Genomic DNA, 6,102 nt, shown 5'->3' with positions numbered 1-6,102 from the left:
GACCCAACATGCCTGAAGACCTGGAGATTCCCAGCAGGACAGCAAGACTGGCTTCCCCACCAACTCCCCAGGCACCCTGGGGTCCCAGGTGCACCTCGACTCACCTCACCTCAACTCGCCTCAGCTCCTGGCACCTCCATTTTGCAGACAAGAGTATGGAGCCTTGGAGGCAAGGAACCACCTGCCCAGAATATGTGGCTAATAGGAGAAGCACCTGGGTATAAGCTGGAGTTTTTCTGACTCTGGGCCCAGGCTCTCTCCAGGGAGGACCTGGAGGCACGGAGGAGGAAGGAGCCCGGGGTCAGGAAGGTGGTCACTGTCTTGCTGCAAGATGTCCACAAAGAGACACCATCCCCAGGGTTCAGTGGGGTGGGGCAAGAGCTCACCCTTCAGGAGGCTTACAAGGGAGACATGGAAAGTGTTTTGCAAACTGTACCAGGAACACTTCATCAGTTCACCCAGGGTGCTCCAGCTGGGGCTGGGGTGGGGCCCTGAGTCCCCCTGGGGCTGGGGTGGGGCCCTGAGTCCCCCTGGGGCTGGGTGGGTGGCCTACTGGGGGACCCAGGGGCTTTCTGCCAAATCTGCTAGCTCTTGGGCTCCAGGTCTACCAGGGTGGGACCCTGCTGCCAGCTGAGCTGAGGGAGTTCCCATGCCCATGCAGCTCTGAGCCACAGGAGAGGTGGAGCTGGCCCCACACAGGCCCAGGTTGGAGGCTTACCTCAGTCTCCTCTCCTTCCATGCCCCTGTGTCTCTCCCTACTCCCACCTGCTCCTCCTCCTTCCTCTGCCCACTCCCACACACTCTTGGGCATGCTCCATGCCTCAGGCTGATGATGGGACAAATACAGACACAGGAGAGACCCTCCCCACATCCCCTCAGGTATTCACAAGCCAAAGGAAGGCCAAGAGGCTGCTGACCTCAGTGACATGCAGGCTGCCAGACTTCTTCCACACTCATAGCAGACATTATCAATCCATCATGGTGTTCCACACCATGGCAGGCATCACCAATCCATCCGGATGCATGCCCGACCGAGCCGAGAACTCGCTTCAGGATCTTTCTCAACACATCGCCAGAGGAGGCCCACACCCAAGGACCAGCTGCAGCATGCAGTATGAAGCCTGCCTGTCATCCCCCAGTGACATGGGTCTGGGAGAGGTCAGGATCCAGCTCATCCTGAGTTCTAGTTGACATCTCTTGTCACCTTGGTGACCACAGAGCATTCTGCGTCTGGCCCTGTGCATCCAGGCCCACAAGACTCAATCCTCCTGGGAACAGATGAACAGAGGGGCATTCACACAGAGTGATGGCAGTGCTGGGACAAGCCCAGGGGATCCCCAGTGTGCAGTGTGGGTAGGGTGTGGGGAGATTTCCTGGAGGAGGCATGCCAGGGTGAGGATGTGCAGTTGAGGACCATCTGAGCCACAGAGAGAGGAAGAAGAGTGGGGACGTAAGCAGGCTCCTGAGGGGGACAGGCAGGGGTGGGAGAACCAGAAGACTCCCCACTGTCTGACTGCACAGATGGCAGGGCCATCTTGAGAAAGGCCCAGTAGGGAAAGCTAGTTCGGGAAGGATCATAAGTCTCATTTTGCCTTTGGGCCATTTATGGAGCTCAGAGGTACATGCCCACAGAACCACTAAAATGGGAGTCAGAGGCTCTGAAGCAGGAGAGGGACCACAGCATTGGGCCATGGAGAGTGTGGGAGGAGTGGGCAGGGTCACGCTGGAAGGAGGGCCAGTGAGAATCACAATGAGATCAGCCAGGATTCAGGGTGACAAAGACAGGAGGGGCCTCAGAGCACTGTGTCCTGCCTGCTGCTGCAATCCACAATGCGGCCACCTCTGCCCTTCCCAGGAGGGACTTACGGACACAGAGGAACTTACAACCAGAAACCCAAGCCACGCCCCAGCTGGCAAGTCCTCTGAGGCCTCTCAGTCTCAGTTTCCTCCTCAGTAGGATGTGCATAAAAATGACAGAGCTCAGAGAGTTCCTGTGACAGAGAGGGGGTGAGGCAGCACAGAGCTTCCAGAACTACAAGAACTTTCTATTACCCATGTACAGAAACCACAGCAAGTGCAGGCACCCGGAGATACACACAGGCACACACACAGGCTCTGACACACATGGGTGTGCGTGTGCACTTCCACAGACAGGTCTACACGCACTAGCAAGCAACGTGCACACCTGCATGCATGCACAGGTGCACACACATATGCATATGCAAAGCATGCATGCACCTGTGCCGATGCAAACAAACACGTGCACATGCGCAGAGTGCGCACGGTGCTGCACAGCCACCCATTGTTCCCACGCCTCATGTGTGACTGCAGACCATAGCAACAGACAGACACAGACGTGGTGCTCCATTATAAGAACATAACGACCAGTTATTCCAGGTAATAAACTGATTTATGACCTATTGCAATAAAATGAAAATATGGAAGCAGTGTTAAAATGAATGACATGCAGAAACTCCCCTCTACCTTCCCCTCAATCTGTCCTTGGGTCCTGTGAGGGGAGCCCGGCCCAGAGCCCACGGGATAATGTCCACGGATAATGCCCACAGATAACTCAATCCCATACCTCCTCCTACCCTGACCGCTCTCCCCACTGACCTCCTGAGAACCCTGGAGGCTGCCCACCCTGGAGATGCTGAGGACAGACAGAGCCTGGCACGTGGGCTCAGCTCTGGGCCTGGGGACTTGGTATGCAAGGGGTGTCTTTCCCCCAGCACCTCCTGGTGGTAAGTGGCAGTTTTTAGAAAATGTCAACTTCTTCCCAGCTGTTGCTGCCAAAAAAAGGAAAAAGAAAAAAACATGGTTTCAAAGAAACTCACAACAACTTCAGTGAAGCATGTGAACATGACAGATGGGCTCAACTTGCTGAGCACGCAGCAAAGGCCCGGGGCCTCAGGTTTGTCACATGCATTTTGGAGCCGCTGGAAGTGGGCTAGGGCTGACCAGGGACCTATTCCGGGTCTGGCATTGTTCCTCCCCAGGCGACACTGGGCTTCCAAAATGGAACCGTCTTTTATGTCTCTTTATTCCCAAGAATAATGGCTCTTGACAAAAATTACTCCCACTAGCAATTAGCTGTGATTAATGTAGAAGCCGAGGCACAGCAGAGGAAGTTCCGTGGTGGGGGTGGGTGACAACCATATATTCATGGGTTTGGAACAAACACGTTGAATGAGGGAGCCAAGAGTTTTCTGATATGTTTTCCAAAGACTTGGCCTGGGACTGGGCAGGGGGCACAGGGTGGCCAATGATCAAGGGGAGGGCTGGGGGTCAGAGCACTGAGGCCCGCCCCAGGGTGGCAGTCATGGACACAGGCACCATGGGGATCAGACCTGAGCCCTGATGGCTGGGGAACCCGGGTCCGTCCTGTGGTCTAACTAGGCCCTGGGCTGGGCACAGACACGGTGCACATCTTCTTCTGTAATCTGATCCACCCACCTCTCATGGGGCCCACATGAGACCCAGAGGGTGCATGAATGTCAGAATGCCCTGAAAGCCTCCATACTCCCACAGTCCTCAGTGGCACACAGCAGGGCTTGCTGGAAGCCTAGCCTCCTGGGCCACCATCTGTCCCTGATGATATTCCTCTTGGGCTCAGAGAGAAGACAGGGTGCCCCAGCTGTCAGGGACCCCTTCTTGATTGCATTTCAGGGCTGGGTAGGGCTCGATAATCAAGAGCTATGGGGCACTCATCACCCCCCGGCAACAGCCCAGCCCTAGGGCCTGAAACGGGCCTCAGCAACTTCTGCCAAGGACAGCCCCACCCCAGCGACAGGAGCCCACCCTGGGCCAAAAGTCAGCCGTCCCATTTCGCAGATGAGAAGCCCAAGGGCCTGCCATGATCAGGGGCACTAGGTGCACCTCCCCAGGGGACTTTCAAGCACCTCAGGCACCGGCAGGCAAGTCCTCCCTCCTCCTCTCGCCTGTGTCCCCGAGTGCCGTTTGCCCACCGAATTTATGTGCTGAGCCCACCACCTGCCCCTGGACACCTGGGACTCCCCAGACAGCCCCCAGAACCCCCATCTCAGTGCACAGAAATCCCTCCCCTCCACTGCCCCAGCCCTAGCCTTGCCATCCTGACCCTGTCTCCGAGTTTGTGTCTGCCCTTTAGGAACCCCTACTGGCTCCACTACCAGAGGACCCCTGAATCTCCACAGCCTCTGACACCACCATCCCCACCCAGCAAGAGAGCCCCTGGAGCTCCTCAGCACAGCCCTGAGTGCCTCCCACCTCTGCCCCCAAACCTTCCAGCCCACGGCAGTGAAGCGATCCCTACAGAGCAGCGTGTCTCAGACTTACTTTCTTTATCACTGCCCTCTAACCTGAGGAACCTTCATAGACTGTTATTTTAATTTGTGCCGCTCCATGGAATTTTCAAACCACAGACAATTATGCATCTGTTTATGTGCCGTGTGAGTATCTGGGCTCTCTACATAAAGAGTAAGATTTCTTCATGCCACAAGAACCAAACACTCCCCTTGGGGCTGAAGCCACCCCCTTGGGAATGCTTGTTCTAATTGACGAATGAGATCATGGCACTTCTTGGCTCCAGATCCACCCAATGGACAAGTCTAAGTTCCCTCCATCAGGCCTGGGCCCTGGGAGCTGCTGAGTCCTCCAATTCTGACCTCATGGGCTGGAGGCTCAGGTCTCCCTCTGACTTCCAGATGCCTGCATGTGTGTTCCATCCTCCCGGGCTCCCTGCCAGCAGCTGTCTCTGTCTCCACAGAGCCCTCCTTTCCCTGGGGCTTTTGCTCAGTGCCCCTTCTCAGGAAGGCCTCCCTGCCATCTAGTGGGAAAGGATGCCCTCTCCCCCACCCTCAGGCCTGCTTGATGCCCTCAGAAGAACTTTTCTTGCTAAGATGGCATGCACTCCCTCATACCCTGTGCTCCATCTTTGGGAGGGCCAGGGCTCCTGCTGGGCCCCAGGCCAGAGACCAGTGTCTGAAATGCAGCAGCTGATCATGTGCTAAAAGAGGACGCTTCCTTGTAGGCAGAGAGGCAGGAGGAAAGTGAGCCACATGACCCACCCTCCCTGTGGCCCCTGATGCGGAGTCACACCCCTGCTCCATCCCATCTGGGCCTCACAGCCTCCCATTTCACAGATGAGGAAACTGAGACACAGAGGAAGAAAGCCACTCAGCTAAAGCCACACATCCATGACTCCAAAAGACACCTGGGTTTGCAGCAGAACTGACGGGGCAGGTGGCAACCTAAGTGGGCACAGAGGACCCATGCTCAGAAGGGCCCAGCCAGCTTTGATGCACAGATACTGCCAAGCCAAATCTTGCTCATTTTTCCACAATGGCCTTGCATTGCATTTCACAGAGGGCCTGCACGCTTCACAGCCAGTCCTGCTTGCTGGATCCTTTGCTGCTCAGAAGAGGCTAGATTACACTGTGAGAAAGCCTTCCCAAACTCTCAGGGGCTGGAGCCACGACAGCTTGCCTCTCACCCACACAGCAGGTCCCTTGCCTTGGGCCAGCCCAGGACTCAGGTTGTGCAGGAGCCACTGTCTCCAGCACAACCAGTGGCAGACAGAAAGAGGGCTCAGAGGGTCTCACACTGGCCATAAATGCTTTAGCCCAGAAGTGAAGTGACAGATGTCATTGTGCCCACAACTCATCGGCCAGCACTGGTCACCTGCCGACTTCCCCCACCACAGGGGCCAGGAGGAGCGGTGTGCCCTGTGAAGTGCCAGAAGCCAGCACAGAAAGCACGCGATGAACTGCATGGGCTGTCACACTGAGCCCGCGGCCCCGGCCTTGGCGTTGAGGTCTTCATCCAGGCAGCTGCCTCCCGGCTCCTGGCCCTCGTTGTCATGTCAGCCCCTCACACCTTTGCCAAGGCTGAACATCTAAAGGGGAGGGACACAGAGTGGGTCCTCACAGCAACTCAGTTAATCCTCCATCAAAAATTCTCACACAATCAATTTGAGGAGCTGGCCGACATCATAACTCAGTAATTAGGAACAACTTTTAAACTCTGGGCTTCCTTTGAAGATTGTAATTGCAATTAATTAAACATCCTCGCTGCACCTCAGAGTCCATTCCCAGGAAACTGGAGCAGGGGCAGGGAGAGGGG

This window comes from Aotus nancymaae, unplaced genomic scaffold (genome assembly GCF_030222135.1).
Source record: "Aotus nancymaae isolate 86718 unplaced genomic scaffold, 86718_ANA_hifiasm-v0.15.2.pri h1tg000102l, whole genome shotgun sequence".
NCBI lineage: Eukaryota > Metazoa > Chordata > Mammalia > Primates > Aotidae > Aotus > Aotus nancymaae.
The sequence above is the reverse complement of the archived record's forward strand: the minus strand, read 5'-3'. Positions refer to the sequence as shown.